A 22,110-nucleotide genomic window follows, 5' to 3' on the forward strand; every position below is an offset into this window, starting at 1 on the left:
GGTGGTAGGCGAGCCCTCTCTCTGCCCACCTCACCTTCTCATCTACCCTTAAGTAATCGATATGAAGGACTAGAACAAGACAATCTGAATGACAAAGTAGATAAAAACCCATCCCAGTTGGAGGGGGCGCCTAAGACAAGGCGACCTACACATCGCATTGCCACATCATCCTTCAAAAAAGAAAGAAGGGCTATTGTTATGGGGGGCTCCCTTCTGAAAGGGACAGAGGGACCGATATGCCGACCGGACCCAACCCGCAGAGAAGTCTGTTGCCTCTCTGGGGCTCGGGTGAGAGACTTCGCCAAGAAAGTCAAGCACCTGGTACGGCCCACTGACTACTACCCGCTACTGGTCTTTCAGGCTGGTAGCGATGAAGTAGCAACGAGAAGTCCGAAGGCGATCAAAAGAGACTTTAGGGATTTGGGGCGACTACTTAGAGGATCAGGGGCGCAGGTTGTGTTTGCCTCTGTCCTTCCGATAGGGGGGATCGAAGCTGAAAGGCGTGCTGTTCACATAAACTCGTGGCTTCGAGACTGGTGTGACCGGCAGAACTTTGGGTTCTTTGATCACGGGAAGGTCTATGCTACACAGGGCCTGATGGCACCGGATGGGATGTGCCTCTCTCGGAGAGGGGTAAGGATCTTTGGTCAGGAGTTGGCAGGGCTGATAGATAGGGCTTTAAACTAGAGTCGAAGGGGGAAGGGGCTAAAACCAGGCACGCCGGTGAAGACCTAAGGGAAGGTACGCTAGAATCAGAGGGGCTGTGTGCCAGTGAGGTCCTTCGGGCAGATCCACAAGGTGCTGAGTGTAAGGAGACGCACCTGAAGTGCTTCTACACGAACGCACGCAGTATGAGGAATAAAATGGATGAGCTAGAAGTCCTGGCCCAGTCCCGCAACTACGACATCATCGGCATAAGCGAAACCTGGTGGGATGAGTCCTGTGACTGGGGTGTTGCGATAGATGGTTACAGGCTCTTCAGGAGGGACAGGCAGGGTAGGCGAGGTGGTGGGGTGGCGATGTATGTGAAGCAGGGGATGGACTGTGTGGAACTTCAGGTCAGCGATGGCAAAGTTGAGAGCCTCTGGGTAAGGATCAAGGGACGAACGAATAAAGGGGATGTCGTTGTGGGAGTCTATTACAGACCGCCTGGCCAGGACGATAGCGCCGATAAATTATTCTTTACAGAACTAAGAGAGGCCTCGAGATTAACTCCCCTTGTCCTTATGGGGGACTTCAACTTGCCAGACGTTAACTGGGAGTGCCACACGGCTGACACGAGCAAGTCCAGGAGGTTCATGAAGCACCTAGATGATAACTTCTTGGTGCAGGTGCTAACGGAGCCAACTAGGAAAGGTGCCCTCCTAGACCTGTTGCTAGAAAACAGAGAGGGTCTGGTGGGAGATGTGGTGATTGGTGGCCGCCTTGGTCATAGCGACCATGAAGTGGTTGAGTTCAAAATTTACGGTGACAGAAGGAAAAGTGCCACCAAAACCTCATCCCTAGATATGGGGAAAGCGGACTTCAGGCTGCTCAGGGAACTAGTCAGCAAGGTCCCCTGGGAAACTGCTCTTGAAGGCCTCGATGTCCACCAGTGCTGGTCATTCTTTAAGCGATGCCTCCTAGAAGCACAAGATCAGGCAATTCCTAAATATCGCAAGTCAGGCAGGCGGGGCAGGAGGCCGGCGTGGCTGACCAGGAACATTCTAATGGAGATTAGGCGGAAACAGAGAGTGTTTCGCTACTGGAAGGAGGGCCAGGTGTCATGGAAAGAATACAGGGATGCTGTTCGTGTTTGTAGGGAGAAAATTCGTGTGGCCAAAGCACACCTAGAGTTGAAGCTGGCTGTGTCTGTGAGAGAAAATAAAAAGGGCTTTTTCAGATATGTGAATGGAAAAAGGAGAACTAAAGAATACATAGGGCTGCTCCTTGATAGGGAAGGTGTCCTCACAGACAATGACATAGGCAAAGCAGAGACGCTTAACGCCTTCTTTGCCTCTGTCTTCAATGCCGATGATGGGCTTTGGGACCCAGGGTGCCCTGAGCTGGAGGACCGAGACGGTGGGGATGACAAACTCCCAACCGACCCTGAACGTGTGCGGGATTTGCTACTCCACCTGGATCCCTACAAGTCCATGGGTCCGGATGGGATTCATCCCCGGGTGCTGAAAGAGCTGGCGGACGTCATCGCGGAACCTCTCTCAATTATTTTTCAACGATCCTGGGAATTTGGAGAGGTCCCGGTAGACTGGAAGCTGGCAAATGTTGTGCCGATTTACAAGAAGGGTCAGAAAGAAGACCCTAGCAATTACAGGCCTGTCAGTCTCACGTCAGTGCCTGGTAAAATCATGGAGAAGATGGTTCTCGAACTTATTGAGGCTCACCTGGGGGACAAAGCAGTCATTGGTCCCAGCCAGCATGGGTTTGTGAAGGGTAGGTCCTGCCTAACTAACCTGATTTCCTTTTATGATAAGATCACCCGTATGATGGACCAAGGGAAACCAGCTGATGTGATTTTTTTGGACTTCAGCAAGGCTTTTGACACGGTTTCCCATAGGATCCTACTGGACAAAATGTCTACCATACAGCTAAATAAAAACATCATACGATGGGTGAGCAATTGGCTAACGGGCAGGGCCCAAAGGGTTATGGTAAATGGGGCTGCGTCAGGCTGGCGGGCGGTCACCAGTGGGGTCCCTCAAGGCTCCATTTTAGGGCCAGTACTTTTCAATATTTTTATAAACGATCTGGATGTAGGAATAGAAGGTATTTTGAGCAAGTTTGCTGATGACACCAAACTTGGAGGAGTTGTGGACTCGAATGAGGGTGGAAAGGCCTTGCAGAGGGATCTGGATAGGTCGGAGAGCTGGGCGATCACCAACCGCATGAAGTTCAATAAGAGCAAGTGCCGGGTCCTGCACCTGGGACGGGGAAACCCTGGCTGCACGTACAGACTGGGCGATGAGACGCTGGAGAGCAGCCTAGAAGAGAGGGATCTGGGGGTCGTGGTAGACAGCAAGTTGAATATGAGCCAGCAGTGTGCCCTGGCGGCCAGGAGGGCCAACCGTGTCCTGGGGTGCATCAAGCACGGCATCGCTAGTAGGTCAAGGGAGGTGATTGTCCCGCTCTACTCCGCGCTGGTGCGGCCTCACGAGTACTGTGTGCAGTTCTGGGCACCACAGTATAAAAAGGACATGAAACTGTTGGAGAGTGTACAGAGGAGGGCTACGAAGGTGGTAAAAGGCCTGGAGGGGAAGACGTACGAGGAACGGCTGAGGTCACTGGGCCTGTTCAGCCTGGAGAAGAGGAGGCTGAGGGGAGACCTCATCACAGTCTACAGCTTCCTGGTAAGGGGGTGTCGAGAGGCAGGAGACCTTTTCTCCATTAACACCAGTGACAGGACCCGCGGGAACAGGGTTAAGCTGAGGCAGGGGAAATTTAGGCTTGACATCAGGAGGGGGTTCTTCACAGAGAGGGTGGTTGCACACTGGAACAGGCTCCCCAGGGAAGTGGTCACTGCACCGAGCCTGTCTGAATTTAAGAAGAGATTGGACTGTGCACTTAGTCACATGGTCTGAACTTTTGGGTAGACCTGTGCGGTGTCAAGAGTTGGACTTGATGATCCTTAAGGGTCCCTTCCAACTCAGGATATTCTATGATTCTATGATTCTATGAAAACAACAACAACAAAACTTAATCTGTGTTTTATCTCCAGGATAGTTTGAAATTAAACATTCAGTATTCTGTTCCTTGAAGTCAAGTAACTTCTTTCCACCTACAGAGTCTACAGTATTGGAAGAATAATATTGTTGAATGAGCAGAAGAGTGTTCTCTAAATGCTCCTTTCCATACCTCAGAAAGATATTCGGACCAAAGGTCTCAATAGAATGGCAAGTTTCTAACATCAAATTCCAATCATTTCAACTGCAAGAAAAAATAAATAAATAAAGCCCTCTCAAGGGCTTTATTCATCAAAACCAGGAGTACAGTGTTCAAGAAACTAGTATGATGTAGAAATCGCATGATTAGAATCATGTTTATGCACTATTTGATCACTGTTTGGACTTGTCCTTTCCTGTGACTTCAGGATTCTTGACTGGATAAAAAAACAGGGTATAGAAGTTAAGATTGTGTCCTATTCTTATTAGTTAGAAGGTGTGATAGGTTAACTTTGGCTGGCGGCATTAAGGGATCAAGAGTGAGCAACTGCTTGAAATATCCCTATTTTCAGTGTTCCCGGCCTGCAGATGATTCATAGAATCATAAAGGTTGGAAAAGACCTCCAAGATTGTCTGGTCCAACCATCGCCCTACTACCAATGTCACCCACTAAACAATGTCCCTAAGCACCACTTTGAACCTTTCCTTAAATGCTCCCAAGGATGGTGACTCCACCAGCTCCCTGGGCAACCCGTTCCAATGCCTGACTTTCTGAGAAGAAATGTTTCCTAATTTCCAACCTAAAACCTCCCCTGGTGCAACTTGAGGCCATTCCTTCTAGTCCTATCACTAGTTATCTGCGAGAAGAGGCTTACCCCAAGTTCCCCACCACTTCCTCTCAGGTAGCTGTAGAGAGCAGTGAGGCCTGCCCTGAGCCTCCTCTTCTTCAGACTAAACAACCCCAGCTCCCTCAGCCACCCCCTCACAGGACTTGTGCTCCGGCCCTTCAGCAGCTTCAAAACCCTTCTCTAGACATGTGTCAGGCCTCGATGTCTTTCTCGTAGTGTGGGGACCAAAACTGAACACAGTACTTGAGGTGTGGCCTCACCAGACCTGAGTACAGGGGGACAATCACCCTCCTGGTCCTGCTAGCTACACTATTGCTGATACAAGCCAGGACACCGCTGGCCACCTGGACACACTGCCAGCTCATGTTCAGGAGCCCTGTGTTCATGTTCATGGAAGCCCTGTGAGGGGCAGCCCTGTGAGGAGTAGTCCTTTGAAGAGCAGCCCCTGAGGCTCAGCCCCTGGCGGCCATTATCTGCCCGAGGCCGCCCCTCCCCGAGGACAGGTGCGAGGCCTCAGCGCACCACGGAAGGCCGCCAGTAGAGGTGTTTCTCTTGTCTAAATACTTCTTACTGATAGCACCGCAGTCTTGTTAATAGCATCCTCTTACCCCTGGCTAGACTCACAAGGTCTTGACTCACACATGATATAATTAAAACTCCCAATTTACTTGAATTTGATTTTGATATGGACTTTGGTATTAAGTTCTTCACCTGTGTTTCATGACTACCGTCTGCAGTGTCTGTATTTCCTTCCCCTTGTGCAGGATGGTCCAAATCAAGAACTAAGCCAAATGGAAGATGCTCTGTTTCCATTTTTAATTCTGCAACAAGAACAATGCTCTAAAGTAAATAATGATCAGCTTCTGCGAAATAAGTGAGAGTAGAAGAATATTTTTCCTTGATAGAAATTTCTCACTACTTCACATTTGGTACTGAATTGTGAGATGTGTCTTTGCTTTTTTTCTGTGTTTGTCTTCCACCATAGAAAAGGTGTTAGGTATTAGTGTAAGGTACAGTAGAACAGAGAGCTATTTCTACGTGGTTTGGTCTCTTTAGACACAACTGCCTCAGCACCGTTGCACAGCAGTTCGTGGTCTGGCACCATTGGTTAAAACATGGTGACATTAGCTGGTTTCTTCGATGCTTCTTTGATTTTTAAACAAAAATACCTATCGTTAGTTCATATAGTGGTATGAAAGTGTAAGGACATAAAAGAAAAATGTAAAACTATGGTTTTCGGTCAACAAAACCACACAGAAAACTGAGTTTTAGAAAGGCATTTTAAATGCTTATAAGCAACTGCAAATCCCTAGGAGTACTGGCAGGATATATGTTTGGTTCAGTCTAAAACAGTGTATGAAGATTCTGTATTTAAGAACAATAAAAGATTCTTTTTCTCTTAACTACTGCTGAGGCAGTTAAGAACCCTGTATGCTTCTTATACCCCTCAGGGTGCCTATGTTTTATTGATGGTGTGGACTCTTCCCTAACCCTAGCGTACGCTGTGCAATGGCAATCAGCCTGGCCTGGAGCTCTGAATCAGCATGCCCAGCTCTAAACACAAACAGCAGTGCTGCAGCTTGCTGCAGACTTTGACTTTTACTCACATTATTATCACCAGCTAGAGAGGGGTCACATGAGGGAAAAACTCCTTTTTCTTTCAGCGGCAAGTGGGGGGGGCGGGGGGGTGTGCTGTGCCCCTGAAGCAGGCGCTGACTCCGTAATGGATACCAGCTGACCGGGGCTGCTCACTGATGTTCTCCAGTCACCAAGCACCTACACCTTTGATTTCATCCATGGAGGGTCAGTGTGTTTGGGTCCATGAGCCTGACCCTGCAGCTGAAGTTAGCTGAGTATACTGGTATTCAGAAATGAACCTATGCCAAGTGGCTCCACTTCCTCACTATTTACAGGCCTCCATTCCATCTTCAGGGGTATTTTGAATGTGTTTTAAATATATTTGCTTTCTAGAGGCTGTTACTAATTGAAAAGCTTGAAACAAAGTGCTTTATTCTGATAATGTGTCTGGGATTTCTCGAGACATCAGAGTTTCACTCTGCGAGAAGACAGGCAGCAACGCCTGCCAGGGCCTAGCTCACCCCTTGGTGAGGGCGTGATAATCCCCACAGTGTGCTGCCATCAGGGAGAGCCTGACATCACCCTGAATGTGAGTGCTTCAGGTTACAACTTAAACACTGAGATTTTACCTCTGTCTGCCATGAGCACACGTATGAGCACATTCATTATTCTTATCAGCAGAGCTGGGATTTGGAGAGCTGGGGAAAGTGAAACTGAGGAGTTAAATCCTAGCAGGGATTGCAGGGCCTCAGCTGGAGAATCTCCACAAGCTTGGAGCAATCAAATGCAGCTGAGGCCAATTTAAAACAAAACAACAACAAAAAAATATGCCTGTTCTCCTGGCAAGGGGAAAGGGGAATTCGTAGAGCTGTTCTCAAAACAATAGCTCTGATGGTATAAAAAGGCATGTTTGTGCAAGAAAATTAAGGTATACATGTCTGTATATGCAAGTATGTGTGAGTACAGGCTGGGTATTTGTTTGATTAAGAATCCCAGAAATAAACATGTAACAGCAGAGGAGCTTTTCATTGTTTAATCAGGGTGCTATGTGATCTTACAGTGGTTATATTCTGGCCCTGCCAAAAAACCTGAAGGCTGAGAAAAAGAGCAAAATTTTTTTTCTTGTAAACTCTCCAAAATAAGTAATTTGTCTAACCAGTGAAAACCCTCTTGCTTTATAGTAGGTTTGTTCAGAATGTTGAAATTGTATTTTTTTTTTTTATTTGTTTGTTTTAACTTGATAATGAAATTTCCCAGAGAATTCTGCAAGTAACTCAGAATTGCACTTATTTCTTATGAGCGGTTACTGTAGTTGGGTTTTGAACTTTTAATAGGTTGAAATCTGGTATGTAAATCAACATACAAGCAATATTTTTTTTTTTCCTCTCTAGTAAGTATATCTACCAGAACTAGCATATTGATATTAATATTTATGGTCTTTTAATCCTTAGTTCAGTACTTATTTAAAGTTTGTCACTTTTGCTTACACTAATGTCAATAGAATGATTTGTTAGATCAGTGAAGAGCATGTAGTAAATCTTAACGCTGGACTTTAACTGGTCCTTTCAGCAGTTTGAAAAAAAGCCTTCTTTTTTTTTTAAGGGGATTTTTTTTTTTTTTTAACAGTTGCTTGAGTTTTTCTCTGCTTCCAGGTAGGCTAAGATAAATCTTATCTGGTTACATTACCAGTTGTGTGTCACGCTATCTTAAAATGTCCTGCACATATCTAGTGTCATTGTAGGAGGGATTTCAAATTTGATTATCATGGTAATTGTACTCAACAGAAATCTACATTCCTGCTAAGTTTACAAGGTACATTTTATTCTTTTTTATGTTTTAAAGAAAAGCCTCATGCTATATTCATTCAAAGGTTTCCAAACCTTTGTTTTTCCTTAGAAGGTGCCCTAGATTTTATTCTTTAATGTTGTTCCTGATTTATTGAATGTCCATGTTTCCCAGGATAGTACCATCTTTTGAGTTATACATCATCAGAGTGACTCATTCCAATGATGTATTGCATTAATACATCATCAAAGCGCCTTGCTCTGCTCTTGCACTAATGATATGTTAGTACAATACATCATCGGAGTGAACTGCACTGATGATGTATTACTTAGATGGTGATGGCATTCTGTGAAGAAAAGGTTGAGGAGCAGGTTCAATACAGTCACAGGAGAAAAATTAGTCAATACAGGGTATAACTGTTTCCCTGGTAGTGATGCTGATGCTAAATTAGCACCATAGCCCCTGATCTGTACCCTTGCAGAAACAGTGAGACATGCATTATCCCCGAAAGAGGAATGAATTCAGAACACTCAGCAAAATGATTTTACAGAAGAGTGGAGAGGTGTAACTATATGTATCACTGGAAAGCTAAAGGTTATACATATAGCTATAATTACTGGCTACTGAGAGATTGAATGAATCAAAGAGGGCCAAAATAGGACAAAAGTCTACATGTGTTCAGAAGCTACCTCTCTGTTGGAGAACGAGTCACATGGGAGTACAGAGATTATAAGGGCTGTAAGTGAGCTGTCTGAGTTAAAATGGCTGCCACTTAGAAACCTCTATCAGGGATATTAAAATGTTGTGAGGCATCTAGGAAGGCCATGCCACAGTATTTATTTAACTTTTAATTATGTTCTCGTCCTAATCGTACTATGTTGGGCTAACAGGCAGAACATGTCAGTAACTCAGTGCAGTGTACTTTCTTGTGAGTTCCTTGTGCACTCGGTTAAACAAAATTTCCAAGTTAGGTGTGCACAGCTGTTATATATGGAAATTAAAGGACAATAAAACCTGGTCTTTAAGTTGCTTAAAAATGTCTTTGTCCCAGATTAGAGGGAGAAATTCTGCTGCAAAATATGTCTATATTATGCTGGTATCTTTCTAGAAAAATATGTAACTGACTTATTTGTTTTTACATGAACATATCTCTCTAAATTTCTTAATACAAAATAACATGTTCTCTTTATTCTTGTTTAAATAAGAATGAGTTATTGGCCTTCTCACCGCTGAGGTTGTACAGCCTTTCAAGAGAGGGCAGCTCCTTTTCTCCTAATTGTGGTGGTGTTAGTGATTTCTGGAAGAAGGTGTTGGAACTGCTGTTTTGTGAGTTTGCTTTCTAGAGGGATGGAGGTGCAAATTACAACATCGATGGCTTTCATTTTAATGTTGAGAACAGAGACAAGATATTATACCTGGATTTATTTATTTATTTAATACAAGGGATAGGCTGCTATTTATGCCCCAGAACCGTACTCTGGCTGGGCTGGCAATGCATTCACGTCTCAGGCTGGGTGTCTTTTAGCTCTGAAACTGAGCAGAATTACTTTCATGCTCTAATGCAGGTGCTTGCCACACTCTGCATCAGCCTCATGGTCTCATTCTTGATTCCAGACTTAAAAAAAAAAAAAAATATATATATATAAAACAACCATTGCTTTTTTCTGTGTGGACAGCTTTGGATGCTAGTAATGCTGAAAGGAAGGACAAGCGTGCAATCTAGGTACATGGCAGCATGTGTCTATGCTTCCTACCAGTGTGAAGGGAAATGCTCTTGTCTGCCTATACCAGTAGTATCACTACACAACTGTTTGAGGACTCCTATTCTTGCTGGTTCAGAGTGTCATATATTCCCAAACCACCTCTTCTGTCTGTCTCTCACCTTTTATACTTGCCTCCCTTTCTTTCTCTCTCTCTCATTTGTTTCCCGCTCTTCCTTTTTGTGACTGTATTAAACTCGAATAATGTAGTCAAGATACACTTTAAATATAAGTTAGCCTTTCAAAAAAACCATATTGTGCCAGTTCTTAAAAAGCCATAATGCTTTGTGGCAATATTCCCAAGATATTTATCAAGGCAGAAAGTCATTGCTTCTTATTACATTCTTATATTGCTGGATTCTACTCTTAGGGACTGAAATTGCTGTTTTAAGCTTTTATTTGGAAATGAATGCTTCAAAGCTACTCAATATTTGCATCACTGTTGTAGGTATTTTTCAAAATAGCTCTCTGTTCTAATCCTTTATGGTCTCTTTATAAGAAACAGCAAACATTTTGAAAAGCTACCAAGAAATTAGTAAACTTATTTTGTGTCCACCAATTTCTGATGTATCTGTTAGACAAAATAAATGTGATGTTCCAGTAAATGCAGCAGAAAGAACTGAATTATTTCTTAAATAATATTTTGAGTATTATTTCAGTGATACTAATTCTGATTACTGAAATATCAAAAGTATCTTTGTCATCTTCCATTTGTGGATTTGTACTGAAGCCAGGTGATATTGCAAACAGCAAGGCATAATGAGGAAAACTGTAAATGTCATGAAAAGTACTGAGGTTCCCACTGGGTATGTTTGAAATATTATGAACCTTTGTCCTGAACCTGTTTGCTTGACTTCTGTATCCCTATTAGCAGTAATGGTTTTTAATAATGTAAGAACTGGAACGTATCCTTTGGGTCTGGACAAACCGAAGCTGTTTTATACGTGGCTCATGCGTATGTGTTTTACATCATCTAAGACAATCTGCCATAACACAGGACAAAACAAGATTTTTTTTTATATAAATCAAGCTTTCTTTAAGATAGAAATTACTAATTGCAGAAATACACAAGTTGTTCATAATTTATAAACAATAAACACTCCTTTTGGCGGGCTGCCATGCAGATTCTTTTCTGCTCAAGGTCTAAACTGTGAATGAGAGATTATGTGAAAGTTACAAATGGTGTGACTAGTGGACCTGGCAGGGTTTGAAGTAATATTGGTGCCCATTAGACTCTGCTAGGAGAGGCTTGCTTGAAGATATAATACAAGTTACTGGAAGTGACTGTATCAATGAAACGTAAAGTGAAATATACTGTAGTCTTACAGCCATGAGGTAAAGGCAGAGCATCATCTGAGTCTTTTGCCATTCCTGACTTTAATGTAGTTGTGGGAATGCAGATAAGCAGTTACTTGTACATCTGGATTTCTAACGATTCAAAGTTCACTTAGCTTTATGCTTATAAAAGCAATTTGCCATAAAGTGAACTTTTTTTTGGTGAAAACGTGGGAGTTTTAGGCCTCAGACGTTACCATATCTGGCAAACAGTTGAACACTCATTACTCTGAACTGGCAGCAATGTTCTTTCTTTCTCTGGCCTCCTCTGACCTGGCTTACTTGCTGGGGATCACCTGTGATGTTGTTTCCTTCTTCTCCTGCTTGCCCTGCCAGTGAAAAGTGGGTATACAATTTGAAATGGGTAACCCAGCTGCCTTGCATCACACGAGCATCATGCTCAGGCTTTTTGAGTTAGTAGTGGATTCATAGAATCAAGGAATGGCTTGGGTTGGAAGGAACCTTAAAGACCATCTGGTTCCACTCCCCCACTATAGGCAGGGATGCCATCCGGGGCCTTGTCCAACCTGGTTTTGAACACCTCCAGGGGTGAGGCATCCACAGCCTCTCTGGGAAGGATTGTTCTTGTTTGTTGCTTGACCTGGTTTTCTGACAATGCATAAAATGCTTATGTACCATCTGTGAGGAAGCGAACAGTTTAATGAAGTTAAAATATTTAGTGAATTTAGTTTAAGTCTTGATTTTAGGGAAGTTAAGAACCTAAACGTTTTTAACGTGTTCATCTTCTTTAGTTAAATTGCAGCTTACCATCTCCGTTCGGAATCTGTACCGAGGAATCAGTACATCTTTAAGATCCAGTGTGAGTTACTCTCCCACCTCTGTAACCTAATCTTCTCTTCCTGTATAATTTATATACTAGAATTGTAATTCCCCATTGATTCACAATCAAAAAGCCCATTGATTTTTGTTATTCCACTGTTTCAGAAATGGTTTGCTGCATTGACTAAAGGCCTGAGCCGAAGCTCACTGAAGTAAGTGGGAGTCTTTCAGATGCCTCTTAACAAGCACTGGATCAAATTCTAACAAGCACCTTTTTCTACTAAAAACCAGCAGCAAAACCTTTACAGATTACCAATAGGGGAATACTGTAAGGAGAACAAATTCATGTTTATACACACATTTTCTCTGAGGAATGTTCCCTTAGTGTTGGGGACAGCAGTATAATAAATCAATTATCTGATTAAAACCAAAATAATTAATGTGCAATTATGACAGATGCCAGGCTCATTAATATGCAAATATTCACAAAATAGCTGACAAGTTGCACATTTGCAAGATGAAATCTTTAAAAATGAACATCCCTCTGTGTTTGCTGAACATAAGGGCAGGAAATCTCTGATTTGGTCGGGGAAAAGAGCAACATGTATTTCCAAATAATTTTGCTTTCGTTTATCAAATACACGTTCCCAAGAGTGAACAATGAGCTGTGATGTGTATAAATAAAGTCTCTCTCAGTATTCCAAAATTTAAAAAGTTTACTTACAAGTGGCAAAACTAGTGTAAATCTGAGTCATTCAAGCTCTGATAATATTAATATGTATATGTACTTCTTCAGTAAAGAAGCTACAGTTTGTTACGTCACTATTTTCACTAGTTAACCATTCACTAATTAACAATCTGGGTTAATTAGTATTTCCACATCAATCATGAATTAATTTTTTCATCCTTTGACTTTACTTAATTGCAAATTAATTGCATATTAACTGCTCATAACCAGATTTACACATTAACTAATGTTAAGGTAACCTATGTAAATTCATTTCTCCTCTGAGTTAATTATTAGTTAACTACCTTGGAAATTATTCACTAGCTATGCCTACTTCATTATATTCCACCTTACAATCATTATCTAGTCTCCTGTTAATGATTGAATAAACTCCTTCCTCTGTTGATTTTTAACTAGACATCTCTTATTAACCATTAAATAACCCCATAATTGGTATATCTGTTCAAAACCTCAGTTTACATGTGTCTGCGCTAGTCTCATTGCCACGTAGCAGTAAATTAACCCTGCACTTGACAACTTCATTAAATATAACAGGCCAATGTCTGAGCTGGATTAAACTTTTACCTCCTTTGCTAATGGCCATCCTGCTGTCAGAATGAAAGCACCACTCAGGAATGAATGTCATTGGTTTTGGAGAAGATGTGGTCATAGTGAAATGTCCACAGCTCTAGTCTTTTTTTTTTTTTTTTTAATTCTTCCTTTTGGATTTAATAGCCAAAAGTCTAAAGTCTATTGCGTAGCTATAGCAAAGCTGGGGGAAAACTTCCCAGTCAGGCTCGCTACATCTTACATTTTTTTTTAAAACAGAAATGTCTCTATGTTTAGACAAAATGTCCATTTTGTTATCAAAAGTGGCTATTGTAAGAAGCAAAAAAATAAAATAAAAATCTAGTTTCGGCCACAACTTGTTTCTTTTGGGAAGTAGAGTAGAGGATGACATTCATCTCATGATGGATGTTCATGTGCAGAATATGTACTTGTCACCATTTGAATAAATACTTTCCTTCAGTCAATAATATTATCATAGGAAAACAAAGAAAAAGATAAGACTCAGATATGTACTGCATCTAAGTTAACAAAAAAAAAAAAAAGGAAATGCCAGGTAATGATTTTCTAGAGGAGCAAACCAATTTGTCAAAAAGAAATCACTCCCTGAATTAGAAGTAGTGCTTTATTAGTATCAATTTACTGAGTGTCTATACATAATGACAAAAAAGCTTTTCTCAACATACAGGTCTGAACCTCTGGTCTGTGGTTGAGAATAAGTGCATGGCAATAACTAGTGTAGCAAATGGGTGACAGCAAATAGGAATTTCCTTGCCCTTCATATTTTCTGCATGAGAGTTCAGAGTGGGTGTCTGGGTAAACGAGAAAGGGAATCTGTGAATTGTCTCATTTGTTTTACTCTTGATTATTTCAGTCTTTTCCTAAGTTATATAGTGAAAGCTCTTCAAAACCTTTATGCTAAGTGGCTGAACACAAAGTACTACTGGATAAGCCAATTACTTCAAAAAATCTTGTCTTTTATCACTTTAAAAACACCAATTTGTAGTGTATTAAAGTGTGAAGTTTTGTTACATGTAGCAGTTTGACAATCTTATCTGGTGTTGGCCTTTCATTCCTTAACAACTGGAATGTTCACTGACTTCACGTTTTCTTCAGTGTCAAAAGACAACTTTGATGCCAGACTGTTACAGAAGCTCTAAAACCATGTATGCAATTAAGAGCAGACCTAACGACTGTGCAAGGAATTACTTTCGTGGGGTTAAAGATGTTTCTTTTTGAAGGCAAAGCAAACCATGAAATAAGATACGGTAACAATACTGAGATTTATATATTTAAACCCTTCTAAGCAAAACTGTAGATGAATTACAGTCAGAAGAACCTGTCTTAAGATAGCAAATATAACCAGCAGAATATTTTTTGTATATATATAATAATATAACAATAATAAAGTCTGATTAAGGAAGTAGGAAAAGGGGAGGGTGGGGGAACGATGAATAAATGCGTCAGAAACAAACAAAATTGCATTAGAAATACCGCCTTCAGCTACAAAGATAAATCCATAAACAGCCTTATGGACAAGGAGCTACTTAAAGATTTTTTAAAGGGAATAAAAATGGGGAAAGTGAATAAACAGATGAAAATCCTAAGAGTGAGATGAATTCCATCTGTGGCCAAAGGCATCAAATGACAGACTGAAAAGAAATTGTTAAAATAAGAACTAGTTTGGCAGGTATAAAACCAATGCTTTATTGCATGAATTCTTCTGTTATTGTCAGTTTTTCTGTAAGCAGCTCCTTCAATCTTGTACCCTTTTTTAAGCAGAATTTTGATTTTCTGGTTAACTGTTTCTCTTAAACAGTTGTTTCAAAGGCTTGTGACACACTTTTGATATTGTCAAGTTATCTGACTCCGTGGAAAAACTTCGCACTCGGACAAGATGACTCCTGGATCTGCACATCATGAAAGAAAATGCTATGAAATTTTTTTCAAGGGGAATAGGAGCTATTCATTGTTTAGATAAGCACTTCCTACTAGCTTAGCCTGGCTGACGTTTCAGGATAAACTTGTTCTATGTTCTGCTTCTTTACAATTCATGTGCCGCTCTTTCAATATCTTTCCTCTAGCAAGAAATCTCCCTGCTCCATCCTAAAACGTCATGCTTTCTGCTAAGCTACACCGTTTTCAAGTACTCAAATATCATCACAGCTGTGATGCCATAGACTGATTGCCCATGGCATGTTATTCTCTTCGTACAGATTGTTTACCTGTATATGATGTAAGGCTATATAAGAGTTTCCCCTGTATGTATTTGAAATATAAAGCCTGAAAGTGTTGGTGTTGCCTTCCTTGCTCACAAAGATGGACAAAGCGGTGGTTCAGCAAAATGGTGGTTCAGTGTTGTCACATGCAGGGATGACTGCTAAATGAGGATGCAGGCCTATCTAAATTTGTGTCATTCGTAAACTTCTAAATGATATTTGTTTCTGCAAATGGGTTTCCCTAGGGTGTTAGTGCACTAGGTTATAGAATGAATATAACCATCTGCAATTAAAATACATGGTATTTTCAGTTGTTCATTGTAGTGTTATCTCCTAGGCTTTATACTTGGTTTAGGAACCAATAATTTGTTTATCTCCCTATTTATTGGTTCATTTAATAGTTGACAATAGAAACATCTTATCAGTCAAATCTAGTCAAATAATTTCTAGTCTGACAATACCAGGAGAGCTAAGTACTCTCATATCAATACAGAATTACCGTTATTGATACCATTACTGACTGCAGAATGCTTTTCATGAAAATTAAGATATTCACATTGTGGCTTTTGAGTGCTTGATTTCACATCAAATATTGCCGAAAAATGTCATGTACCTGATATGTGCCTTTGAAAATACCAAAGACGACAACAATAATTCTGGACTGTGTTCTCAAGCTCCTATAACTTCTAGGAAAAATAAAGAAAATGTTACTTATGTTGTTCTCTCCTCATTGATATCTCAGAAATAACAGAGCAAATTTATAGTAATAGTAACAAGATGAGAAATTATTTATATTACTTGTACATGTTGCATGTAGACTCCTGTTGGCTATACATTGAAGCAGGCTCAGATTTATGCTTTATAATACCCAGTTTAATCATCTAAACTGTTGTAGCTGTAATGGAATAAAGCACTAAATTTTGAGTATTGGAACTGATGACAAACTTCCTTGTTAATTGGCTGCATCTGGAGTAGAGGACTTGATGAAACTGAGTACATACAGCTGTTTTTAGCAAGTCTGAAGTATTTAACTTCTAAAATGTATCACTTCAGTAAGACACTTAGGGGGTGAACCAAAGTCAGGAAGCTTTTGTATGTTAAGTCATGGTCAAATAGGTAAGACAAAATTCCTGGCACCAGAAGGTAGACATGGAAGTCTGAAAGAAAAGCTATTTTATGTGATTGTTTTTTATTAAGTGGAATTATTTTGATAATTAAGCCATTATTTACTCTTCTTTTTGGGTATGTCTGAGAAAACTGATTAGGCAAATACTGTTGATGATTTGCTTAACAATTTTTAAAAGGTTTAAGTCATCAAAAACAGATAGGTCTACAATATATAGCTGTAAACTGCATTTGCTAAAGACTTCCATGTTTCATAATAAAATAACATTAGAAGTGGAAAAGATAAGATGATCTACTTTGGATTGCAAGTCTGAGAGCCATTCTTCAGCTAAGGGATGCTGTTAGTTAATTCAGAAGTAAATGAATTTCTGATCTCTTGGGTTTAGGAATTCAAGATAGTCAAATATGATGTGCACTTGCTACATGATTCCTTCAGAAGGAAAGATTTAAGTTCAAAGCAATACTGAAATGGCAATGGTAGTTGAAATCATACAAGTTCCTCAGATATTTCCCAAAAATATTTTCTTTGAAGGAAAAACATGTTCATTGGAATTTAGATATATTTTTATTTTACTCTTTTTAAGTTAAAACTCTGATTTAATGCTTTAAAGAAGTGGTGGTTTTCTAGATGCAGCTCTTAAAAATAACCAAATTAAATTTTTTTTTTCTTACAACATAAATTTTTTTTTTTTTTATGATCTTAAACTACTATTATACTTCTCAACATTTTTCCTGTATACTCTATTGCCCCCTTTTATTTTTAGGGGAAAAACACTGTGTAACCTGGAACAGATTGTTTTGTTTGTATGGGATCTTGTGTAGATTTAATTAACACTACACTGTCAAGACTTTAGGGTCAGGGCAGATTGTATTAGAAGAAGGACAAGTAGTTAATGAATTTGCATTGACTAATCCATACAAAGCTAAAGATTTTTCTGTCAGGATTAATGTCCAAAACGAGTAGGACACACTATTTGATACATTATCTTACACTGAATCACATTCTTATTGGGCATAAGATTAAAGAACTATGTTATTTTGTCTCCTTCCATTCATATATACAACTGTTTTTTGCTATAATGCTGATGTATAGTTATTGCATTAAGAATTCATTTAATCATCAGTAATGTCCTGTTGCAATTCCTCTGTTTAAGATATGTGTACTTGCAGTAATGGGATAAATACCGAGTCTTGCAGATCTTCATGTCATAATAGTTACTGCTGATGTGTAGCTGTTCAGATTATTACAAATTTTTATTTATGCCTTCAGTTTGAACAGAACTGTTGGAAGACCTGGTGATGAAACATATTTTTTACTTTCAGTTGCTGTCCGGATATGTTGTGACCAAAAAGAGTTGCTGTTTATTTAAAAAAAAAAATAGTGGCCTAAATGAAATGAATACTTGGTGATCCTGTGTTATTTCAGGAGGCAGAACTTGACTGAAAGAATTGCTGTAATGTTTTTTCTAAGGAAATAGGGCATTGCTAGTATTTTGTCAAAATAGTAAGAAGAGAGAGGATAAGCCCTTGGTTCTGAAAAAAAGGGGTTAAGGAAGATGTCTCATCAAGTTTAGAGCACAATTTTGGAGACTATGTGAAATAAGCCAATGAAAAAATATATCGTCATTGTCATAAGAGATGTCCGTTTAAATCCCAATAAAGAAATTAATCCACACAATAGCAACAAATGCTTAAAGAGAGCACAACAGGGGGAGAGTTAGGGCAAGCTGTTCTCTTTAAGCATTTTTTCCCTTTATTTTTAAAAGTTGATTGCTTTGTTTAGGACTTAAACCATGTAGCTGGCTGGCAAACGGAGACATTCACCAGATCTAATGCAGCACCTTTAAATAGTGCAGTTTGTGCTAGTTGTGTTTCTAAGAGGATAGTGAACAAATCGTGATCTCTTATTTACATCTTCATTAGTTCCTGTTGTCTGTTATATATAGAAATGGCTACGTAAAAAAAAAAAAGGGCAAGATTTCCAAACAATGAATCAGTAAGTACCGTGTTCAAAATATATTTGAATTAAATAGCAAGGCAAACTATAAATGGGGACAAAATAGTAAAATACACTTCTAAGCAAGGAAACAGGTGACTTTTTTGACAAATTAGGCTATTAGCTTGATAATTCTATAAAAATGAATATTCAGGAACAACACTAATTACTTAACTTAAAAAACAAGGCTTTGGGTTTATGGTAGTTAAATGAAAATGGCATTTCTATTCTATGTAATGGTCTTAAAAAAGCAAAAGCCAAAAAAAAAATTACATTGTACTAGGAAGATTAGAAAGCAAAAAAGGAAATGATAATGCTACTCTATAAACTCATCGTATTCGTACATTTTTAACACTGCAGCGCTGATCTTTCCAACTTTAAAAAAAAAAAGTAGAATTGAACAAACTTCAAAAAAATACAGTCATACAGTTAACAAGGATGTTCTCAGGTATGGAAAGAATTTCATATGAAATTCTAAATTCAAACTAAATTTAGTGAGATTTCTTAATCTGGAATGAGAGAACTGAAAAGGTGTGTGGAGAGAAGAATCATTAATAAATAAATAAAAAAGACTTTTCAAATTTCTCCATGTGTAACTATGAGTAATTCTCACCAAATCAAATGTTCTGAAGTCCATGGATGACACCTCGAGCTCAGGGATTTGCTGAAGGCTTGACGAACATAATGGAAAACTTTTTGGTTTAAAATTATTTTGTGAGAATTGGTAGTAGATGGAAGTTACTTTATCATGCATCCAGGTCCCTCTGCCTCTGTTACCTAAGAGAGAAAGTTCATATCTTGTGTAAGAGTGTTTGTAATGAAGTCCTTTTGTGTTGTTTTCCCATTTTAAGAGAGAGCGATATCTTTTAGTTCAACTAGTTAAGTTGCTATTTGAGAAATGTTTTGTTGTCTGAGGCCCAAGTCTAGTTTACTCTCTATATGAAGTCATTGCACAGAAAATGTCTGGCAATATCTAAAAAAGCTTGAGTAGTTTCAGTGCTGCTTAAAAGTATCCAGAAGAATAATACGATAATATAAAGAATAAAAATTAGTTCATGAATAATATTCACCTGTAAGATAAGAGCAATGGAAGGTTGTAAATTAATATTTAGGGCACATCCTTCAAAAGTGGAGAATACTAAACGTGATTTACCTTGCTAGTAAAGCTGTTGGCTGTGCAGATTACATTCATCATTATCACTTATTACAGCCATCTCAAGATGAATGTCACTGGCTGACACCAACCGTTTGGTTCCTGAGGTGAATGTGATCATACACCCCTCGTAAATACTACTCACTTATGTCTCCTGCTGTCTTATTTTTGATCAACTCTCTGCTGTAAATACCAGCCGCCTACTTTCATACCACATGGTACATCATGGTGCATTTAGGTGTTGTATATAAGTGCTTTCACAACTGATGCAGCTATTTTAAACTGAGGATAGATCTCTGTAACTTAGATAAATCAAATGGAAACTCTCTCTTCAGGGAGAACTCTAACATTTCCACTATCCAAGAGCTTGCTCAGGCTCTATATCTGTGTGCTTCTCAGTTTCTCATTCATGACCATGGAATTCATCCATGCCAAATGTTCTCTTTTTATATTCTCTAAATGTTAGTAAATTTATTTTTTATCACTTTTTCCTCGATTGCTTGTATGTGTAGTGAAATCATTCCTTGTGCATCTCTTTATTCTTCTGTTTTGCCTGTGGCTTTTCGAGTTTGGTGTTTTTGATAGTCAATTGAAATAGTACTGTTTGTGAATCTGAAATATCAGCTCTTGCAGTGTATTGGTGAAAATTTCATAAAAATCTTACAGAACCTATATTTGGGTTGGACTGCAAGGAGAATGGATTTCATCTGTTATTCAGAAGAGATCGTTTAGTTTCATGGGATATTCAGAAAACTTGGGTGTTCTTCCCTTATCAGGATGCCCTTTTCAAGATTCTGTTGCTATTTCTTTGACAAGAATAAGGAGGGGAGAAAAAAAGAACTTATAAGAACTGTTGTGCTGCATCAGAATACTACAGATAATATTGCTATTTGCATTCTTCTAAGCTACAGATAAAATTGAGGCAAATGAGGTAATGATAATGGTGCCCCATTAAACTCCTTGGAGCTCTAAGAGGAAGGAGCGCTCAGAAGTGTAGTGGTGGCAACAGTTTTAAGTGCTTCATTAAGGAAGTGAAGCAGTACTTAGCTTTGCTATCAGATTCAGAAAGATTTCTGTTTAACCCATGGAATACTGTATTTTTGACATAAATCTGTGTAGTTGCTAAATATCTTTTGAACATATTTGATTTCCATATAAATGATTTCTCTGTGGTTAGGAAATAATTACTTAAATGGGAGATCATATCCATACCTTAGTCTTCTGCAGTATGGCATTTTTGCATATTGGGAAGCAGGGGGAACAAATTTGGAGCGTTATGCAGTTGTGTGCTGCCATGCCAGAGTGGTGCTAGTGGGGACAGCTGTAGTTTCCATGTCCTTACCTGTCCCCTCCATATTTGCCTTCTTAAATGCTCTCTGTATTTTAAAAAGTTCACTCTGTCAGTCACTGTCTGTTATGTGGTGCAGACAATTTAAGTATGGTTTTATATTAATAAATGTGTGATAAGACTCCTGCTGCTTTCCCATGTGGAAAGCCACTATCACATGCTTTAAAGACAAATACTCGTTTGTACTGCTCATACTGCATTTTATTTCTCCTTTCTTATTTTTTTCTCTAGTTAATCAAGCAGCAGAAAAAAAAAGTCTGGATTTTAGATGTCATGAAACTATGGCAATGCAACTGAAAACCACCTTTGGCATATTCCTCTGAAACACCAGGTATGAGGTATGGTGCGGTGGAAGGAAAGAGTCCAGCTTGCTTCACAACCTTTGCCTGGAGCTGCCTTACCTCTCAAGGTAATCAATGCTTCAGCCCACAGATCAGTGGTAAGAATACAACTGTTAGCATGGGGACGGAGGAATGCAAGTGTAACACTTTAAGTTCCCATCAGCTCTACATTAATCAGGATAAGGCAATGAAATTCTACCCCAAACTACATTTGTTCTCTCATTTTGTTAATTGCAATCACTTGTTAGCTGGCCAATTAGCATGGTAAGGTTGTAATGCAGAATGCAGTCAGCCAGGGGTCAGTAAATACAAAGCCCTATGTTGTCACATCTTGTAACTTCACAGGTTGTTTTGTTGTTAGGAAAAACATCTTTAGTAGTAGTGTAGTGCAGCAATAGAACAGGTGATCCAGAGAGTTTGGGCAATTTGCTTGAAGGCTCTTAGAACTTGCCTAGACAACACAGTTGACCTGATCTACTGTTGTCAGTAGTCTGTTGTGAGGAAGCAGGGGCAGCTCACTACCATGGAAGCGGTGGAGTTCACCAGCAAAAAAACACTGGAGACCTCACATCTTTCTTTGCTGTTGTGGCAGATTACTACTATAGATGTTTAGCTATGTTGTACAATGTATTTGTTATATCTGCAATGACTTACAAAAATAATTATTAATGCAGTTACTCTGGGTTGCAGAGTACTCATCATTTGTGTCTGCATGGTAGCCCGCTGTAGGATTCTTGTGCAGGTTTGCATTTGGCAACAAGGGCAGAGTATGAAAAGGGGCATGCAGAAAAGGGACATTGCAAGATCCTTTACAAAATGGTGTGTTTTTTCTTCCTGCTTTCAGACATACAGCAAATCAATATTCTAATCTTGCTATAGAATAACCCAT

At 39.5% G+C, this 22,110-nt stretch overlaps 1 protein-coding gene across 2 annotated transcripts in view; it reads left to right on the top strand.

The window, feature by feature from the left end:
- The first annotated feature begins 6,192 nt into the window (after positions 1-6,192).
- The window catches only part of LOC310902285 (uncharacterized protein), an 85,794-nt gene continuing 69,876 nt past the window's right edge, over positions 6,193-22,110 (top strand). The window contains exons 1-5 of one of the 2 annotated variants that reach the window (XM_083843597.1): positions 6,193-7,897; positions 11,718-11,785; positions 11,911-11,957; positions 14,859-16,374; positions 21,112-21,289. The gene's annotated coding sequence lies outside the window, so the exon portion shown is untranslated. The remainder of the gene's footprint in view (positions 7,898-11,717; positions 11,786-11,910; positions 11,958-14,858; positions 16,375-21,111; positions 21,290-22,110) is intronic. The other variant, XM_083843593.1, reaches the window with a different exon arrangement.

The sequence above is a fragment of the Anser anser genome (genome assembly GCF_964211835.1).
Source record: "Anser anser genome assembly, chromosome: 7".
NCBI classification, from domain to species: Eukaryota; Metazoa; Chordata; class Aves; order Anseriformes; family Anatidae; genus Anser; species Anser anser.